A 21,924-nucleotide genomic window follows, 5' to 3' on the forward strand; every position below is an offset into this window, starting at 1 on the left:
TTGATAATGTGCATATCTACTCTGTAATTGGGTGCTGCGGAACCCTTGTGGCGCCATATAAATAAAGAATAATAATAATAATAATAATATGCATTTTAATCTTGTGTACAGTTCAGGAACACTCATTCTTCTGTGACTGTCCTTTTTCAAACCTTGGTAATTTCAAAGGAACTGTGCGGGTCATTCAGGTCTGGGTGGATTTGTTATCACTGCTGCTTCCTTGGAAGCCGGCCGTCACAGAGGTCAGAACATCTCCATCCTATGACGAAGATAACTGGTCCTTTCCCACCTCCTAAATGGTCTTGACATGTCTTTGTTTTACAAACAGAGGCCATTGTCACCACGTCCTGACTTCCCAAACAGCAGTAAATTGTCAATCACTGAAATCAGCAGAAACCTATGCTTGCTGAACTTTGAACTTCCCCTCCGGGATGGGGCAACCAGGTCTACACTGTGGGGCGCATGATATGATTTATTGCGAAGACTGTCATCAACCACTTTTCCAAGCATCTGAGAGCACCACACAATTTTTAGGAGCCTCTAGAATGATCCAGGAGCGTAGGCAAGTATGAACAAATAGTTGGATGTCACATAGTAAAGAGGCAAACAATAAATTCACTGACCCTTGTCAGCAGAACATGACACATTGTGGCAGAGATTATTCCAAATGAAAGAAGAAGGAACAAATATATAGAGTTGCAAACACAAAAGAGGTCAGAAGACATAGACAAAAGAAAGACTGATAGTTCATGTACAGAGGTCTATCAAGTTCATGAAGTAGGTTTAATGAAAAGGCTGTTGCAGATTAAGAAAGATAGTTGTCTGTAGTGTAGTGTATAAACAGGCATATTAACTGGCTATGAAACAAAAGGCATGTTGATCCAGTTCCAACTATACTAATCAATTGCTGGAAACCCCAAAAACATACTATACTGTAACATCAAATAACAATATCCCTACAGTACCTTAAATAGTTAAAACTGACACATGTAGAAAAATGGAATTTGTTCTGGCCATGTTAAAACTTATAGAAAAATCCTAAGAAAAAGCCACTAAAAAGCATTTTGCTGAAGTTTGCGTTACTTAGATTTTAACAGACTCCAACAATGATTCATCCTTCCTTGTTTTTATCACTATACCTCTATTGACTCTTTTCAATCAGCATCACAACTCACAACCATTGATTCTCTATGTCTCTGCAAAACTGAAAAATCTTATTTTGTCAATTTACCTTATCCTCCTCCTTGACATCAAACCAGCAAATTACCCACAAGATCTCCAGTGGGAGGCGGACATCAGGGAGATCCTTGATCCAGAGGAATAGGAGAAAATGTGCAAGCACTTGGCCAAATCATCCACCTGTGCTCAGAAAAAGAGGGAGTTTACAAATTAAATTATGAATGGAATCTCGTTCCAGCATGTCTCCATATGATCTTTCCATATGTTTCTGTTCACGGTTGAAGAGGATGACTCTAGCTAGGCCCAATGTCCCATGTGTTGTGGAGTAGCCCCAAAATTGTAAGTTTTTGGAGCGGGATTCATTAGCTCATCACTCAGGTCATGGGTATCTGTATGACCTCTTACCTCTCTTATTCTCTGGTCCACTGTATATTCCCTAATGTGTCTCCTAATTCAGCCAGATAGATTAGAAATATTTTACATGCATACCATTTTTTAACTCCTCTATATAGAAATACATTTTTGTTTCATATACTTATAGAATCATACTGTAGCAAGATAACATAAATAAGGAAAATAATTTTCAAAGACTGACTTACTCTGATTATATGAAAAATGAATGCATTTCTAACACTTCAATGTGCATTTATTTAGAATTTACTTTATTAACAGCACTTGACTGACAGTGACAGACTGAACATACCATGTATGTCTGATGTCAATGATTGATGATATCACACTAACATTGGAAGGCTGCCACCAGCATTTGTCTGCCAAAGAATATTTACACTGAATCAGCTTTTGGGACTGCATAGTCTTCAGCTCTTATAAGCACAATAAGGCTGGAAAGTTGCCACAATGAGGGCTTCCAACTGGATCCTCTTACTGCTGAGATTAGCAGTAAGAGATTTCAATGGGAAGCTTCAAACTAGTACATATGACCTCCTGGAGGTGGGACAGTCTTTGCATCAATTGCATTGCAGGGGACCATCTCCTGCTGTGCCTTGCTTTACTAGTGACTAGTCCTTCCTCTACCTGAAAGTAGTGATTGTTCTCACTGATGGGGTAGTGCCTAGCCAGAGCTCCCTGAAGACTGTGCCAGATTAAGGCCCACAGGGGCCTGGAGCTGAAAGATATGAAGGGCCTATTGCATGTCACCGCAGTGGGTGTTACCAGCACCGCAGGGCTGTGACTAAGGATGTGGGGGGTGCCCTGTGCAGTGGGGTTGACTAGAACTTTGTGGGCCCCATAGAAAATTTTGGAAGAGGCCCCCCATAGCTTCTAGTGAGACACCTTTCCATGCAGTGCTCCATGGTGTTAGTAATGTACAGTACTATATTTTGGAAGAAAAATCCCCTTACATTCCCTGTGATATTCTATGTCAGTTGTTTATATTATTAGTGCATTATATTAGGTAGGGCGTTATCTCGTGGATACAGGGATGGTGGTCAGTGACGATCTTTATGCTGTGAATTGTGATCACATGTAAAGTATCACAGTGTCATAGTGGGGTAGGATTTATTGGTGTATGACGAATCCCATCCAACCCTTGATACTATGATATTGCATGTGTGATTACAAATCACAGCATAAAAAGATAGTCACTGACCCTGCCTCAGTGCCTATTGCTATAATATGATATCACCTCTATCCTTCTCTCCCAGTCTCCTACATCTCATCCTCTCTCCTCTCCTCTGTCTCCCATCCTCCCCTCTACCTCCCTTCCCCTCCTCTTCTGTTTCCCCATTGCAAACTTACTTCTGCCCCTTCACAGGCTCTCTACCCCACCACTCAACCCTGCTCTCTCCCTACTCTGCCTGTCACTTCACCTCTTCTCCACCACTATCATTCTGCACTCCCTCCTGCAGTCTCCCTTCCTAGCCAAAGACCCAACACCATCATCACACCCTCTTTATCCTCTTTTCCTTCCAAATTAATATTACCTCAATGCTACAGAAATCCTGATAATCTCATTCACATCTCTCCAACAAACTCCTACCCCCTATCCTGTGCCCTCTGGTATGCCAGATCTGTTTGCAACAAACTGGCCCCCACTCATGACCTTTTCATTTCCAACTCCCTGCATCTCCTAGCCATTACAGAAACCTGGATTACTCCCTATGACACCACTTCTCCTGCTGCTCTCTCTGCTGGGGGCCTCACATTCTCACACACACCCTGACCCGGGGGTCGCCATGGGGGTGGTGTTGGGATCCTTTTACCCTCTAGCTATACATACCAACTTATACCTCCAGAACCATCTCTTACATTCTCTACATTTGAGGTCCATGCGATACGCCTCTACCAGCCTACTAATTTTTGAGTTGCTGTCATTTACCGTCCACCTGGTATTTCCTCAAAATTCCTTGACAACTTTGCTTCCTGGCTACCTCACTTCCTCTCTTCTGACATTCCCTCCAATATCCTAGGTTATTTCAACATCCCTATCAATAACCCCACAAAATCACCTGCCTCTAAACTCCTTAACCTCACCTCTTCACTTGGTCTCTCCCAGTGTACCACCTCACCCTCCCATGTGGACGGGAGCTCACTGGATCTGGTTTTCACTCACTGCTGCGATATTTATGATTTCTCCAATTCCCCTTTTCCCCTCTCTGACCACCACCAGCTCTCTTTCAACTTATCTATCTCTGCTTCCCCATTTTTCCCTCCTAAGGCTATCATCACTAAGTGTAACATTGAGGCTATTGACACCTCATCCCTATCCTCCCTGTTTGACTCACTTCTCTCTCCTCTTCTCTCTCTCACATGCCCCAAACAAGCCACATCCCTAAACAATGCATCTCTTACTTCTGCCCTTGACTCTGTTGCTCTGCCAACCACTATTCATCCTTGCCGATCAACACCTAAACCCTGGCACACTAAATGCACCACATATCTTACAAAATGCTCACATACTGCCTTGCGACAGTGGAGGAAATCACGCTCTAAGGCAGACTTCCTCCATTTCAAATTTATGCTCTCATCCTTCAGTACTGCCCTTTCCCTCACTAAACAATCATACTTCAAAATTCTTATCTCTACCCAGTCTTCCAACCCCTGGCGCCTCTTTACCACTGTTAACTCCCTCCTCTGCCCACCACCACCTCCTCTCCCTTCCTCATTGTCTGCTCTTGACTTTTGCCACTTATTTCAAATCCAAAATTGACTCCATATGTCAGGACATCACAACCCACCAGACCAGCAACCAGCCACCACCCATCCCTTGCCACCCCTCCCCTTCCCTCTTACCAACTCTGACATCTTTCTCCCATGTATCTGGTGAGGAAATCGTGGCCTTCATCCGTTCCCCCCCCCCCACAATCATCCCACTTGACCCTATCCCCTCCCACCTCCTCTGCTTCCTCTCTCCTTCTGCCTGTTACCATCTTGCCCACCTTCTCAATCTCTCCCTCTCATCAGGCACTGTTCCCTTTGCCTTCAAGCATGCTCTTGTCTCCCCTATTCTTAAAAAACCTACCCTTGATCCAAACACTCTCTCAAACTATCGACCCATCTCTCTCCTCCCTTTTTGCCTCCAAACTTCTTGAGCATATTGTCTATAATCGCCTCATTGCCTTTCTTTCATCTCACTCACTGCTTGACCCATTCCAGTCTTTTTTCCATTCTTTCCACTCCACTGAAAAAGCCCTCACAAAAGTCTCCAATGTCCTCCATGCAGCCAAATCTAAGTGCCACTACTCTCTGCTTATTCTTCTTGACCTCTCTGCTGCTTTTGACACTGCGGACCACCCTCTCCTTCTGTAAATCCTTCACTCTCTTGGTCTGCGTGATACTGCCCTCTCCTGGCTGTCCTCCTACCTCTCTGATTGTTCCTCCTCTGTTTCCTCTCATGACGCTACCTCCCCCCCACTTCCACTAACTGTTGGTGTCCCCCAAGGGTCTATTCTTAGTTCTCTCCTTTTCTCTCTCTATACATCCTCTTTAGGTGAACTCATTAGTTCTTTTAACTTCCAATATCACCTCTATGCTGATGACACTCAAATCTACCTTTCCTCCCCTGATCTCTCCATGGCTCTCCTCACTCATACCTCCAACTGTCTTTCTGCTATCTCTTCCTGGATGTCCCAGCGCTTTCTTAAAATCAACATGTCTAAGACTGAGCTGATCATCTTCCCACCCTCCTGCACAACCTCACCTCCCACAATCTCATTATCCATTGATGGCACGACTATCTCCTCTAGCCCCCAAGTATGCTGTCTTGGCGTAATCCTTGACTCCTCCCTCTCCTTCAAACCAAACATTCAGCACCTCTCACAAACCTGTCATTTTCATCTCAAAAACATTTCTAGGATCAGACCTGTTCTCACCCAGGAAGCCACTTAGACCATTATTCACTCACTGATTAGTTTCAGACTGGATTACTGTAATCTCCTCCTAACTGGCATCCCTGATAATTACCTCTCTCGACTCCAATCTATTCTCAATGCTGCAGCCCGGCTCATCTTCCTTACCAAACACACTATGTCCACCTCTCCTCTCCTACAAGCCTTCCCTTCCCTTTCGGAATCCAATTCAAACTTCTCACACTCACTTACAAAGCACTCCCCCACTCCTCTCCCATATTTATCTCTGACCTTATCTCCCTTTACTCTCCCACCCATCCTCTTCGCTCTGCTAATGCACGCCGACTCTTCCATCTTCTGATTACGTCCTCCCACTCCTATCTCCAAGATTTTTCATGTGCTGCTCCCTTTCTCTGGAATTCTTTACCTCTCCCACACAGACTCTCCACCTCTCTACAGAACTTCAAATGGGCTCTTAAGACCCACTTCTTTACCAAACCCAGCAAAATCTCATTCTAACCCTCTGACCCATGCTCGGTCACATCCATCTGTGTCACCCCTGTCTGTTTGCCCCTCTCTTTAGAATGTAAGCTCTCATAAGTAGGGCCCTCTTCCCTCATGTGCTTATCTTTTTCTTATATAAATAGTATCTCTATGTTAGGATGCAGAGGTACTTTATTTCTTGTTTTAGAAAGTCAAACGCTTTCAGGGCTTGAGGGGACCCGGAAGTAACTGTTTACTTCAAATCTATAATTCAATGTAGTAATTGTAGTTACTAGAACAGAAACAGGACAGGGGAATCTCCTATAATAATAAGAAAAAACAAGACATTTCTAACTAGCCTTAAAGTTTGCGGGTTGTACCCAATCAAAGATTACACGCCATGCCATGACTCAGTAGTGGTGAGCATCCTTACGTGCATTGTTTTCCATTAAAATGCATCTTTTCCACATCTCTATCTGAATAGAATGTACAAGCAGCATATGCTGATTAAAATGAAATGCAGGATGCCTATATTCTGGGTGCATCTGCATACGAAATGGTTTGTTATAATGTTTTCTAGGAAAACACTGTAACATACCATTTCATAAGTGGATACAGCCATGATCAGTCACAGAAAACATGCATGCCAAAAATCATTTTAATCAGCATACACTACTTGTGCGTCCAATTCACATAGAAATGCAAATAATATGCATTCTAATGGAAAATATATATGTAAAAATGATCACCAGTACTGAGTCAAGGTATGGCACAACGTGGAGCTGTTTCATTTGCAGGGAAGCTAGATGTAAGTGGACATATCCATTTAGAATGTAATCTCTCACGAGCAGGGCCCTCTTCCCTCATGTGCTTATCTTTTTCTTACTTTAATAATCCTCAACTGCCCAAATCCCGCAGTTTTTTGGCCACCTTGAAACTTATCTCTATGTTGTCTACTGGTGTAGTTATGTTAGTTACCCTGTACTTGTCCTATATTGTCTTCAACTGTAAGTCACTGTTTTCCTGTTTTGATAATGTGCATATCTACTCTAATTGGGCTCTGCAGAACCCTTGTGGTGCCATATAAATAAAGGATAATAATAATAATCTGTGGGGAGTGCTAACTCCTGGCAAAACCAGGCTGCTTGCCACAGTGATCTCTGCACTGCTTCAGGCGGTCACTACAGTGGACTCACCTCTACAGAAGACAGTTCTAGAAAAACTGCACAGCAATAAAACAGTCTGCACAGGTCAAAGACAGATGATAAGGTGCAAGCCCACCACCCCAGCATTATTGTTACCAAATACCACCCTGCACTGCAGCAATACCACCACCACTTTACCGTATGTGCAGTTTGCTTTTATTTTACCTGTACTTTAGATGTAACCCCTCATGTAACCCGTACCCAGCAACATTTTTCTCACATTCCCCCAGATGCCAGCAGTGTCTCCTGACATGCTCCCACCACAGCATTGTGTGTCCCAAATGCCTTAAGCATACAGCACTGAACTACATTGCTGAACTACATCGCTGCACTACATAATCACTACATCCCCTTTTAGCTACACTATATTCACCTATACATTATTACACTGCATCGCTGCATTACATAATTACACTACATCCCCATATATGCTGCACTACATCACTACACTACATCCCCCTATACACACTGAACTACATCACCCCTATGTGCTGCACTACACTACACCCCCCTATATGCTGCACTACAGCACTACACTACATCCCCTATAAACACTGAGCTACATCACACCTATAAGCTGCACTACACCACATATATACTACTATACGCTGTACTACTTCACTACACTACATCCCCCTATATGCTGCAAACCTTACATATTGTACTACTTCACTACACTACATCCCCCTATATGCAGCATACCTTACATACGGTACTACTTCACTACACTACATCCCCTATATGCTGCATCCCTTACACACTGCACTACTTCACTACACTGCATCCCCTATATGCTGCATCCCTTACACACTGCACTACTTCACTACACTACACCCCCTACATGATGCATCACTTACACACTGCACTACACTACATCCCCTATAAGCTACACTACATCCCCCCATATGCTGCACTACATTCCCCACAACAGAACATCCCAGAGTTTCCCTCAACATTAATTTCTTACCATAAGGAAAATCAGTCTCAACTCCTCTGTCTTGCAGAGCTCCAAATGAAGGTGGCAAGCAGGGGTGGAGTGAGGAGGAGGGCCTGGTTCTCCTCTGTCTGACTCTGAACTGGAGGGAGTATAGGAGAGGGGGAAAGCAGAGGTTGAGCCATGGGAGGGATCAGAAGAGATAGAAGGGAAGGAGGGGGCTGGTCCTGCAGATCAGAGGAAACACTAGGGAGGATACAGCTAAAACATATGGGACCAGCCATACTTGCAGGAGGCGGGCGCAGCGGCAGCAGTGATCAAATGCACTGCCAGTCACTCAAGCAGTGATGATGCAGGCTGTGCTGCTGTCCCCTCCTCTCCTCAGTCAGACCGCCTCCACCAAGTGACAGCCCATGGTGGCTGGCCCGGCCGGCGTGCTATAATGAGTCATTTAGCTTCATTACTATTTCTGCTAATGTCGGCATTCAGCCCTTTTCTTTAGTGGGATGCAGGCTATGGGGTGACTGGGTGTAGGGGGAGAGGCGGGACCGGGAGGTGGACTGGGCCCTGTAGCAGCCATGCCCCTGGAATGACATCACATGCTGAGGAGGAGGCGCTAAGACCCTACACTGCGCAGTGTCAGTGATGGTTAGTAAAGTCTTCCATTGTGCCTACCTTTCCCAGCAGACAAGGAGTGGGGGGATTTGCTGCAGCTGTCGGATTTTATATGGACAGAGCTCTCGGACAACCGCTGAAATGCATGGCAAGGGGAAAAAAATCCTATCAACAAGTGCAGCAAATCCTGGGGGTGATAGGACTATTTTCATTGGGGGGGCTTGGAGCTGCAGCTCCACCCGCTCCATTTTTAATCCGGCCCTGCATGAAGATGGTGAGTGTTGCAAGTTTTTTTCTGGTGTGGGGTGTTTGAAGGCCTGTAGCCCCTATATAAAATCTGCCACTGCTCAGAAGTAGCTAAAACGTAGACCAATATTTAAGACAATTATCTTATGGGTATAACCACTCTTTATTACAGTCCATACAGTACAGTATGTCAATTTGCTACATGCATTTGAGGATTACATGCCTCCATTACGCATATTCTCCAGAAGCTTGGCCTCTGTGTCCTAAGATATGTAGCCTGATCCTACTGAGTGGTAAATATTTAATTTAAAACAGGGCACTAATCACTGTAGATTTAAAAAGTATAAATGCATTTACCACACAGTTAATTACTGACATACTGTTACAACAACAGCGTGAAAATACAATAGACATTGCATTTTGGTCCCATTTTGAACCATTGTCAAGACCATTCCACTCTAAACAGCCAGGAAATATATGTGTAGACAACTTGACCAGCCAATGAAGGACTTGATACCACACTAACCCACAACATCTGTATAATCATATCGCTCAGCTAAGCATTACAATGATGCTACGGTGTGCCAGTTACTCAATGCTCATTACAGGATTCCCTTTTGAAATTCAATCCCAGCTTTCACTGTGTCTCATGGGTAGTGCATGCGCTCCATGCTGGTACGCAAACACTACTGTTAAGGATCTGTTTAAAGAACTGCAAGAGGTATCTGCATTTTATAATGATACACAAACATCCTACTTACCCAATTACAAAATATGGCAGCTCTTGTCAACTACTGATAACATTACATAGCTTGGTCAATGTCATCCAGTTTTTTAAAGACACATACTGTATATTATAAATAGTAAGATCAACATCCGTAGAGCGAGTACTAAAGAAGGTAGATTATAAAAACAAAATACTACACAAGTGAAACCCATACAATATACAGTAAGTTTTTGTTTATTTTTTTTTAGAAAAAAATCATCCTATAATAAATGCGCAAATACAAACACACAAACAAAAAACAAAAAACAATGCAAAACAAAACCATCAAATGACTCTATATATATTATTGCTTTCATTAAACCCTTTATGTAAAACAGTGTTCAGAGAGTATACCCTTCTAGCCTGCCTGTGTAATAATTTCTTAAGGGCCCTACACATTGGCCGACCCGCCGCCGAGCTGCCCGACGGCGGATATGGCCGACGGGCGACCCGGCGGCGGGGGGGCAGTGACGGGGCTCCATTGAAGTGCAGGCAAATATGGACGAGATCGTCCATATTGGCCTGCATGTACAGCCGACGGGGGACCAGCGATGAACGAGCGCGGGGCCGCGCATCGTTCATCGCTGGATCCTCCACACTGAAAGATATGAATGAGTTCTCATTCATTTATGAACGAGATCGTTCATATCTTTGGCTGATGTCGGCTAGTGTGTAGGGCCTATTATTGCTGTTACTACCTCTGTTAGGCTTAATTACATGATCAGTTGGCATACTGTACTTTTTAAGGATGATACTTGATGCTGTTATTTCACAAAATGACTTGTCACTGGTTTGTCGCTCTGTCCACTCAATAAGGCATGAAGTTTTGAAAACCAAAGACCGATAATTTCACTTTCTTTCTCTCAAATATCTTGTGGTTTAGCGCCTTGAAGGTTAATAACAAATCTGAATACACATGATAATTTTAGACATGCATGTCTGATCTTAATTTAAATTCCATGATGAAGGTGATAGAAGCTTTTCCTGTAAGCATACTGTGGCAAGTAGTACACCCAGTTTATGCTTTCAGATTTTCATGGCTTATTCGTGTCTGCATATGTGGAGATTTACATTTATAGCAGGCCTTATCAATAATTACTTTAATAAATGGAAAAAAAATGAAGACCAGATAGCATAGTGCTTTATTTTAAATGTGATGGTGAGGACTAAAAAATAACTCCCTATATCTAAAAATGTCCTTCCTATAGACAATTCTTTGTTCTGACATCAGCCCTACAGTATATAATATCTGCAGCCTTTAAATATCCTTTCACACCATCAAGATGAAATAATGCTGGAAAATGATAATTCCTCAAACAGAAACTGAACCTCCAAAATATAGTATAACATAGAAAGCACACTGATTATGTTTATTCGAGAAATTATTATATTTATGCACAGATAATAATAAATGTGCAATAATTTACAAAGTAAAAACATTAGATATCCTCAAAATATAGAGACTTACATGAATTACCAAAAAAGGACCGGAAAGATATGAACCAAATACTCTTTCCTCTTCCACTTCTTGGGAAGTGGAAGAGGCAGAATGAAATCACCAGATGGAAGCCAAATTCAGGTAACTGAAGCATGTCCCAGCTCACCACAGCAGCGCATTTCGAATGTGGATCCTTTGTCATGTTGTGGGGACAAGGTCACCGGAATGGCTATAGTAAGGTCACATGATTGGGACAAGGTGAAAAAAATTATACCACTGCTATCACATAAATAATCCCCATATTGCCCAAAATTAGTACAAAACAATACATCATATACTGCACTTTAGTGCAGTATTTAAAAACATGCAAAATTCATATAGAGGCAATATAATGACTTACAATACAATAAAATATGTCTCAAAAATTACATAAAAAGAAGATTTGGCTTTTGACAAATACACATATAATGGTAAAAAGTTCAATATGGTATGAAATCCATTCCACGTTTTTCCAGTCAGTACAAGTGTTTATTTTAGTACAAATTTGACATAATTTCCAGAGGAGACAGTAATATTACACCAACGTGGCTATAAGGCTTTATGACAACCTTAAAAGGAAGAGAGAATCCATTTAAGTGCTATACACTAATTACGTGATCTTGATCAACATGATGTCACTTCTGGTTGGTGGACTGCAAACCAGAAGTGTAGATGTTGTCATCTGGCACACAAATCAGAGACCATAACAGCCTTCCTACATCTGTCTGTTTTTGCCCAGTTTTGTTCTATTAGTGTTGTTCTAATTGTAAAGCGCAATGGAATATGCTGCACTATATAAGAAACTGTTAATAAATAAATAAATAAATAAATAAATAATGAAGCTTTTGCGTTGCTAAGCATTGGAAAATTTCATTTCTAGTTGATGTAGCGCAAACTGGAAATGTAGGTACCATCTTCTGAATCTCAAATTGGAGCTAATATTTCAAATTTCTGCTTTGGTGGATATTAGAATACAAATCTAACTATTAGCTCCAATTTGCCTTTCGGAAGACTACTTACTGTATTCTTACATTTTGCAAACATTATGGACTTTGCGTCTAAATAGGTGGTAAGGTCAAGCCTTCAGGACATGTCTTTAGCAGTGCATTCTTGTTGTTCTTGTCCAAACAAATGTCTAGCTCTCACCAAGCGTTTTTGTATAGTTTTTGGTAGATAACCATAGCAATAAATCTTATGGACATCTCTGCCAGCTGCAATTCCATTGTGATGAAGATGAGACTTGTATATGTAATACATGTAAACATTACAAAAAAGGAAGTCAATCTTTTAATGCCTGATGATGGGGACTTGTGTAAATGATCCTCAGTAGAATTTTCTACATATCCTTTATAGCATGAGGTCGAGTGAAAAGGGCCTTATTGCCTGCTGTTTTACTGTTTTGTACTATGTATGTACTATATGGAACAGTAAATAGCTATTGAACATGTGCTCTATTTTTTGCAGTTTATTAATGAAGAGTAGTTTTATATTTGGCTATATAGATAATAAATTATATTATTGAATAATAATACAAAGAATACACTTGGTCACTGAGGGGTAGATGTATTAAGCCTGGAGGAGTGATAAAGCAGTGATAAGTGGAAGGTGATAACGCACCAGCCAATCAGCTCCTGTCATTTTTAAAACCTGTAATGATTGGCTGGTGTGTTATCACCTTACACTTATCACTTCTTTATCACTGCTTTATCACTTCTCCAGGCTTAATACATCTGGCCCCTCATTTTTTATTTTTGAAACTATTCCTCTCCTGAATTTGTAAAGAATAGTGGCCCTCATTCCGAGTCGTTCGCTCGGTATTTTTCATCGCATCGCAGTGAAATTCCGCTTAGTGCGCATGCGCAATATTCGCACTGCGACTGCGCCAAGTATCTTTGCTATGAAGAAAGTATTTTTACTCACGGCTTTCTCATCGCTCCGGCGAACGTAATGTGATTGACAGGAAATGGGTGTTACTGGGCGGAAACACAGCGTTTTATGGGCGTGTGGCTGAAAACGCTACCGTTTCCGGAAAAAACGCAGGAGTGGCCGGAGAAACGGGGGAGTGGTTGGGCGAACGCTGGGTGTGTTTGTGACGTCAAACCAGGAACGACAAGCACTGAACTGATCGCAGAGGCAGAGTAAGTCTGGAGCTACTCTAAAACTGCTAAGTAGTTTGTGCTCGCAATATTGCGAATACATCGGTCGCAATTTTAAGATGCTAAGATACACTCCCAGTAGGCGGCGGCTTAGCGTGTGTAACTCTGCTAAATTCGCCTTGCGACCGATCAACTCGGAATGAGGGCCAGTGTCTTTTGGTATGTATACTGTTGCAAGAAATAAAAGTAGAAAAAAGCATTGGATGTGGGTGTCTGGGGATAAAAGTTTTGAGCTGGTAGATTTTGTCAGTTAGGTAGCATGTTGTCACAGTGTTATTTTGGGAGGGACAGTAATTAGGTTCAAGAAGGTAGACTCATTATCAGGGGAATCAAATCCAACAAATTGAAGACTGTAGAATGAGGCTGAAGTCAATAGACAGGAAAATAAAATAAGACTATTTAAGTATTAGCAGCAAGCAATGTTCAACTTTGCTCAAGTTAAAAATAATAGGAGTGAGAGCCTAATAAAAGCTGTGTACATGTGATGTCTCTTAGTCAACTGACAATGTCAGGATATCTTAGGAATGTGGAAAAATAATTACTGTCAGTTCTTGTTTGACACATCTTCCATGGGGCATGTGTCTTCACCAGGGACTCCAGTAACAAGGTTTGTACTCAGCTGCAGATACCTTGCAGGTTGTAGCACTTTGGTTTAGCACCAAACATGCCTATAGGGAAAATGCAAGAGAGTTCATGAGGAGGTACTGTTGAAGGCTTTATAGTAAGGCAATTGTTAGGACTGTGCTGGAGACACAAGGTTGTACTTGGGATTCAGGAAAAAGAAAGCCATTTATAATACACCAGAGGACATCAACAACATAGGACCAGTAAAAAGCTTGGAAACACAGGGCACTACAGATAGATAATAAATTATTTACTGGCACCCTTAGTACTGGAAGGCACATACAGTGGAGCTGAAAATGCATGAGGCACTGTAGGACTCCAAGAAACACAAGCTGGAACCCTAAAGCCTGGAGCATGAAAAGGCATGGTGCAGAGGTGATGGGACATTTGGATCACAATAGGCTCATTGTAGTAATGGTGAGCACAAGGAGGCACAAAAAGTGCTGATAAAGATACAGGCATATGGCACACTGGAGTGTTGATTATGACATAGAAGCATGGCATAGTGAAATGGTGATTTAAATACTGGAGAATGTCACACTGAGTTGTTGATTTAGACACTGGAGGAAAATCAAGATCAATTAACTGTGATGTCACACTTCTCGGAAAGATATATAGACTTACCCATACTCAGGGCCATCTTAACAGCAGTGTAGGCCCCTGGGCAAATCAATGCACTGGGGCCCCTACCCATCTTTCAGCGGTAGGGGTGGGGGGTACTATCAGTGGCAGCTTTGATGACATGATGGTGGTTCTAGCTTCCACTAAGCATGTAGGACATGAAGCCGAAATTTCTGCTAATTACTCCTTCACTGCACAGATGGTGGGAGATGGGGTGGAAGGGAGAACATTGAACTGTAGAAGGGGCATTGCTCGAATCAAGGGGCCTTGGTACATGACTTCCAGGGTGGAAGGGGGTGTTTAATATGCAGGGGAGGGGTGGATAGTGGAGTTGGCTTAATATTCATAATTTTCCAATGGGAGGGCAGCTTACTTGACTGCAGATATCTCCAGTTCCTGGAAATAGATTTCTTAGTTTTCAATGGGATAAAAATCCAGAGATTCCCACCTTTCAGGAGGTACTGGGGACTTAAGAGTTTAGGAGCCAGAAGAATCCACCAACAAAATATAAAACTGCATACAGGCACAAACACTGTATGTAAAAACATAAACATAAATACTATGTTTAACATAGTACTGTATTTATGTTTATGTTTTTACATACAGTGTTTCCTTGTATCAGCTCATTTATGTTTAGAAAAGGGAATTGAAATCCACACCATTATTGTTCTGCATTATATCAACCTTATGCAACACTATATATTTTGGCGGGCTACTCAGTCACAAATAGTACAAGGAAGGTTGAGCGCAGCATCTCCTATATCCTATTATAACTAAAAGGCCGGCCACCTAAAGTGCGGCAGCTCGCCTCAACACCAGACACTCAGTGTGCAGGCTTTAATAACTTTATCATTTATTGCATACCAGGCATGTGTAGCTGGAGCAGAGACTAGCTGCTGGGAGGGTGATATCTCTGATTCTGGGAATAGTAGAGGCAAGCTGCCAGTGTCCACCGAAAGAGGGGAGTCCCAGGTTTTGGAGTATATCCTCTGAAAATCTCTAAGTCAAACAGAACCCTAGATATCTGGCTGGGAACAGCAATCAACAGGCTCAGATGTGGACCACTGCTTTGAAATCAGATATCTCTGGTTCCCCAGGGCCAATTTTTGTTAAATCTGGTACCCCTGGAAAGAGGGTACCATCAGCTATCAGCCTAGGGCCATTATACTCCCAGTTTTCATTGAGCAACTGCCTTTTGAGTCCATACAAAAAAGACTGTCCTGCCCATACTCTTTGTTCTGGCAATCAGTTGGAGTCCTGAAAAGAAATTATGTACTAGTCGCAGGTCACATATTGGCTGCCAAAGTCAGGTGATGCAAGGAACATCATGAATAGAGGAGATGCGATCAGTGGACATGAACAAACATGGCGATGTCCATGCATCAACTCTACAGCACAAGTGCATCAAGAAACACTGCCATGCCCCACAGGCAACAAAAGTAAGTCACACAATAAAGTTTCATACTGTGACATGTGAATTGAGACACTGGTGCAAAACAAACTGGTGTTAAAATAAGTACACTGAGTCAGTAAACCAGGAAGGAAAGATAAAGTTCAGACACTAACCTTCCAGCTGAGCAAGTTTAAGTAGCATACCTAAGAGAGAAAGTTCTATCATTGGCAAATATGATCATACAACTGTTCCCAAGTGAAGACCAATGCTGCCATTCAAGACTAAATGTAAGAGGACAATATGTACAGCTCCTATCTGGGAGCAATCTCAAAGCTTGACCAGTATTGCCTAGAAGATAACCTGATTGACCAGGTAGGTACAACTTATGGAGCTGTGCATGACACTGCTCCATGGGATGAGCTTTTAAGGTGAGCTCTGAACACCCAAAACAAAGTTTTTGGGGGGAAATTTCTGATGAACCCTTACAAGAGCAGAAACATGAATTAGAAGAGTATAACCATTTACCTTCTTCTGGGCTGTAATACCTTAAATCGATTTAACACTGTACTGTAGCTTTCCTCAAGAAATTAAGAAATGAGAATTTGTTGAACATAAAGTTTTTCGTTACCTTTGAAGCTTGAGTTTAAATGTTTAAATTGTGGATAGAAAAGTGGTTTTGAATAAATATATGAAAAAGGTGTTCAGTATTCAGAGTGAACTAACTTAAACTTGTAGAACGTGAACAATTTAAAAAGGATCTTCAAATCTAGGATCCAATTACAAAATGAAAACCAGAATAATTTAATTCTTCACAGTAAGTTTCCTATGATGTTATGACATTGGGGGCTTCTAGAAGACTCCTATCTGAAAAAGATTTGTAATGATTAGAAGACTTTTTTAAATTTCCCTTTACCTGGCTCAAAATTCTTAGGAAATTTTAAAGTAGGCACTCAACTGGATCATAATGCAGCAAAGAAAGAAGCAGCAGTATGCAATGATGAATGTTATAGACCAGTGGAAACAATAAGTTGGACTCCAGTTGCTATGGAATTATTCAAACCTTGCTCTGCCAAAGTTTTAGCATGTTCTAATATTACATCTGTAGCAGGGCTTGCTGAGATGTGTTCCACAACAGTTGACATGCTGCATTTTGCCTACCTCTGCTATAGACAGATCAGAATGGAGTAATCCCATAAAATGCATAGTTATGGTCATTGTGGATGAATTCCACAGTAACAAGATATTTGTATTGTGTAATAAAATGCCTCTTTCAGTAATGTCCACTACGAATCTGGAAATGAGTAGAGGACCAATGGAGATCAGCTTCATAGAAATGGAGCTTTTTTAAATCAATCAAATAACTCTTTCATGAAAGCAAGGGAATGTTGGGCATAATTCACATTTGTGCACACATACTTTAGCATGTGCGATTTTCAAGGATGTGGAATTGCTAATATTATCAAGTGAAACTGTCATCCTGAAATGAAAAGAAATGCCCAACAAAGCGATCACAAATTCATTTGCAAATGCACACACATACTATATGCAGCCTATTCGCAAGAATGAGGAACATCGATTGTAAGGGTAACACACTGGTGCCATGTTTTTCTGCATACATGATTGCAGCTGAACGCAGATACACAACCACAAAATGGCCATGAAATGCCTGTGTTTTTACTGCCGCTCAGCGTTAATTCCCCCAAAATGGTCCCTTCTTGTCAATCACTCTGGGATTAAGTCCTCGCTGTGAGCACAATCACAATGGAACCTTAATGCATTCTCATTGTGATTGCACCACATGTGCAGCCTCCTGATAATCACTCTGTTGCGTGAACATTAGCCATTTTGCACAAACATAAATAAGGCCCCTTTCTGCTTGAGCATGACCTAGTTTAATCCACTATAAGCATTATAGGGTTTAATACTTGAATATTTTTTAACAAAGAAGAACTTGGCAAAGGCCATTGTGGATAAAGAGTGAATAAATCCAAATTGAATGTTTTTTTTAGATGTAATTACTAATTAGACATTGTCTGTGCTTCAGAAAGCTAAAGGGGTATACTTCCTTTCTTCATGGAATTTTGCTAAGAGGGTAGTGAAGGGGCATTCCCAATGGCATTGAAATTGATGGATTTCAAGCCCATATTTTACTTGAAACATTGTAGAAACCTTGATATTGTGGTTAAATAGAAGACTTTCACAGTGGCAGATTTCAGCTTTTGAAGAGGAAATCCTTCTTATGAAAGCAACCAAGCAAACAAGATAGACCCCAGAAAAGAACCTGTAGATGGGACCAGCCCAGGTGTGGAGGGTGTAACTGTAATAAGAGTAGACCAAGGACAACTGGACTGTAGGATTAATGCAACACTAGGAAGGAGATATTTGCTTGATGCAGCACCCAAACTGTGGGTTGAATTGGTTTGTTGTAAATTTGAATTGTTCATTCAGAAATACAGCTCTCGTCGATGGTAGTAAGAAAAATGTAAAACTGAAGTGCTGGGTAGTAAGAGCTAACTTGTAGTAAAGGCTAAAGATAAAAACTTGTCAGCTCCATCCAAGTCTACCTGAGTGCAGTGGCACCAAGAGAGGGGGTACTCTTTACCCGGACCTAAGCCTGTTGCAGGGGCCAGGGGGGCCTGTGTCCCACTGCCTCCCTCTTCCCCATTGTAGACTGCAGTCAATTGGGTGTGGAGAGAAAGAGTACTGACAGCTGTTGCAGCAGTCTCTCTCCCCAACACAGCACACAGCACATGCTGCTGTGTGCTGCACTGTGAGAAAGAGGTAACTGTAGAAACTGTGGTCTCTCTCTCCGTGTTTGACCGATTGCACTTGCTCCTCCCCACTCCCCAGTGGCCGCAGCTGCCACCATCCATTAGTACTCGCCCAGTGCACAGTAGCAATTTAAATATTTCCTAGGGAGCAGTGCTAGCCTCGCCTTCCTGTATTGGCCACACCCCATCCCTGTACCTGGGCCCAGCATGGCTGTTGGCACCCCTGTTTGGGTGTGGAATAATTTTCACTGTACCAAAGAAGACCTCTATGGTAGCAGAAATAGAACAATCAGAGTATTTTATGTGGCTAGGAAAGTGAGCAGTAACTTCTAAGTTAGACTCCCCTGAACCACTTAGGATTTGGCATTTCCCAATGCAAAGGGAATTTAGTAAGCAAATGGTCTGAGGCTATACGATATAGACAAAGATTATTCCTAGGGGGAAAGATACTAATGGTTGACTTTGGTTAATTTGCTCCTTCACAGCACACAGTTAACGTCGTAGCAGGCATTTGCTATGCCTATAATCCCGGTATGCATAGACTTCAATGGGAGCTGGAGGTCGCATACGCCTGCAACCTATTGAAGTCTGTGTGAGCTTGCTATAATGTGAATGCATGTGGCATGCTGCACTGTTGATGCTGAACCTGGTTTGGCAGTGGCCAGGATACTTTTCTGTCCCCTTTATCACTTTTCCATGTGATGATATATTCAGAGTGGTGTTAAAAAAAAATCAAATAGTTTTCCTAGAATTTTTTTTATGTTTTTCAATTTTGTCCCAAACAAAGAGCATGAACATTTGCTAAAAACATTGACAAACGTCCAATGTACATTGGCCTTACCACTACTACAGCACACAAACTTTGTATAGGACTAATGTAAAACGTTTTTTTCAGATGGGAATTGAGTTGTAATGGATTACTAATGGAACAAAAAATAAACCTGCCTTTATCTTTTACACTCATAAAGGTAACATTTTTATTTTCAAAACCATCCAAAATACAAGATGGGTCACAAAAATAAAAATGGCTGCGTGGACACATATATTTAAAAATATGACTATTTTAAATGTTCCAGGCTAACACAAAACACATGTTACTGTTTATAAAGCACTATAAAGAATTTGGATAAAATAGAAATTTGTTGCAAGCCAAATTGCTACTACTGGGATTTGTGATGCTCTTTCTCAGGTTAAGACAGTTATCGTTAAGAGCCCTCTAGGAATGGGTCTTTCTGGGCTTCAATCAAGCTACTGAGGAAATTCTTACTCAGTAGCTTCAGTGGATTCTTTGAATTATAGTGATTTTGAATACAATGAAAGTTAATGATCTACATCTGGCGAAAAAAACTTTCTTATGGAGATAATAGCTGGGAAACTTTATCAGGATAGGAAGATCATCTGGATTCCAGTTCATTCTTGAGAAGTCTTCATCTGCCTATTAGCTGTCCCAACTTCCCAGAGGTTCTAGAAGCTTCTACTTTAATTTTTCTTATAAACCAGAGGTGCCCATGATCCACTACTTATTGGGCGGGTACTGTCAAATTGAGGGTTCTCAGACCCTCTTACCTCAGTCACTGCTGTAATTTCACTGGCATGTCTCCTCATGTCAGCCATCTTATAATGTTCTTGTTTATTCCACTTCAGATTTATGTTCCTGCTACATGGTGGCAGCCATCTTGCCTGAGATCCTCTGACACCATTGCAGCCACTCACAGAAACTTGCTCCTCAAATGGCTCTTGTACCCAAACCCAGTGCAGTGACCACTTATATAAACAATTTGCTGGCACTAGCACATTGCCAGTTCAAATTGTCTTTTGCCTTGGTTGTGTGATAATTCATGGCTCAGGAGAGCACATTCAACAATTCCTCTGTCCTGCGGTTTGAGGTGTTCCTGTCTGCACTCGAGGCCCATAGCAGTCTCTATACTGCCATCTCCCAGCAGTCATCGTACTGTCCATCTTCAAGCAGCCCCTAGTGTCCAAGTTACTAACTGTTTCTATACTGTTTATTTGCAAGAAGTTCACATTGCTCAGATACTGTACCAAGTTCAACTTCCCATCTAAGGAGATTCTTGGATTCTGTATCTGTAAAACCTGTGCAAATTAAAACACTGCAAAGCATTAGCACCTTTACTGTGCACATTAGAGCCATTCTCACATAGCTGTCTTTCAGCCTATTAAACAGCAATTAATCACTAAACAGCAGGATCCTTCTCCAAGTTTCTCTGCTGCAATCAACTATCATTTCACCCACTAGTGCTCTGTTTGCCTCCTGCAGCAAGTCCTGTATATTCATCTCTAGCCTGCAGTTCTTACACTGACAAATATCTACAAACTCCACTCTGCAGTTCACACTCTGCAAAGTATCAGTTCCATACCTCCCAACTGTCCCTATTCCAGCGGGACAGTCCCACTATTCAGACAATGTCCCGCTGTCCCACCCACAAGTTTCAGTGTCCTCAGGTGGGGGGGGGGGCAGTTGAGAGAGCTTTTGATCATGCAGCTGGTGATCACTGTATATATACCGTGAGCACGCACATGGCATCTATTCACAGCAGGAAGGTGAGCCGGGGGCTGGCCTCAAAAGCCATGCCCCTTTTACATGAGGCCACACCCATCCTGACTGAGGCCACCCCCCATTTTGGACTGCATCACCTTTGGCGCGCAAAGGCACTGACTTTGTGGACAGAAATTTGGGAGGTATACAATTTCAGTATATAGCTCTACCCTGTAGTTCTCATACTGCCAGGTTCTTTGCAAGTCTGAAACAGTATTTACACTGTCAATCATCTTAGCTGCACTCACCAGTTATTATACATACCAATGTGTTCATTACTTAGTTCAAAGACATCTGTTATCATATATTCCATTGTGTTCAAGTAATCTGTTTCTACTCACTTATTACAGTATACTCAGCATCCATTCTGGTCCCAGTCCAGTAAGGTCTGTATTGTCCAGTTTGTACCAGTCATGCCTGTTGTCCCAGTCCTGGGTACCAGTCCCGTGCCCACAAAAGTTACACAACCTGACATAAAGGACACTGTCTTATTAAAAACCAAGAGCTACTACATACAGTACATCAGCCAGTTGCAATGAGTACATTTAGCAATTTATTGTTAAAGAACCTGTTGATTAATTATTTCCTTT

Source organism: Pseudophryne corroboree, chromosome 7 (genome assembly GCF_028390025.1).
Source record: "Pseudophryne corroboree isolate aPseCor3 chromosome 7, aPseCor3.hap2, whole genome shotgun sequence".
NCBI lineage: Eukaryota > Metazoa > Chordata > Amphibia > Anura > Myobatrachidae > Pseudophryne > Pseudophryne corroboree.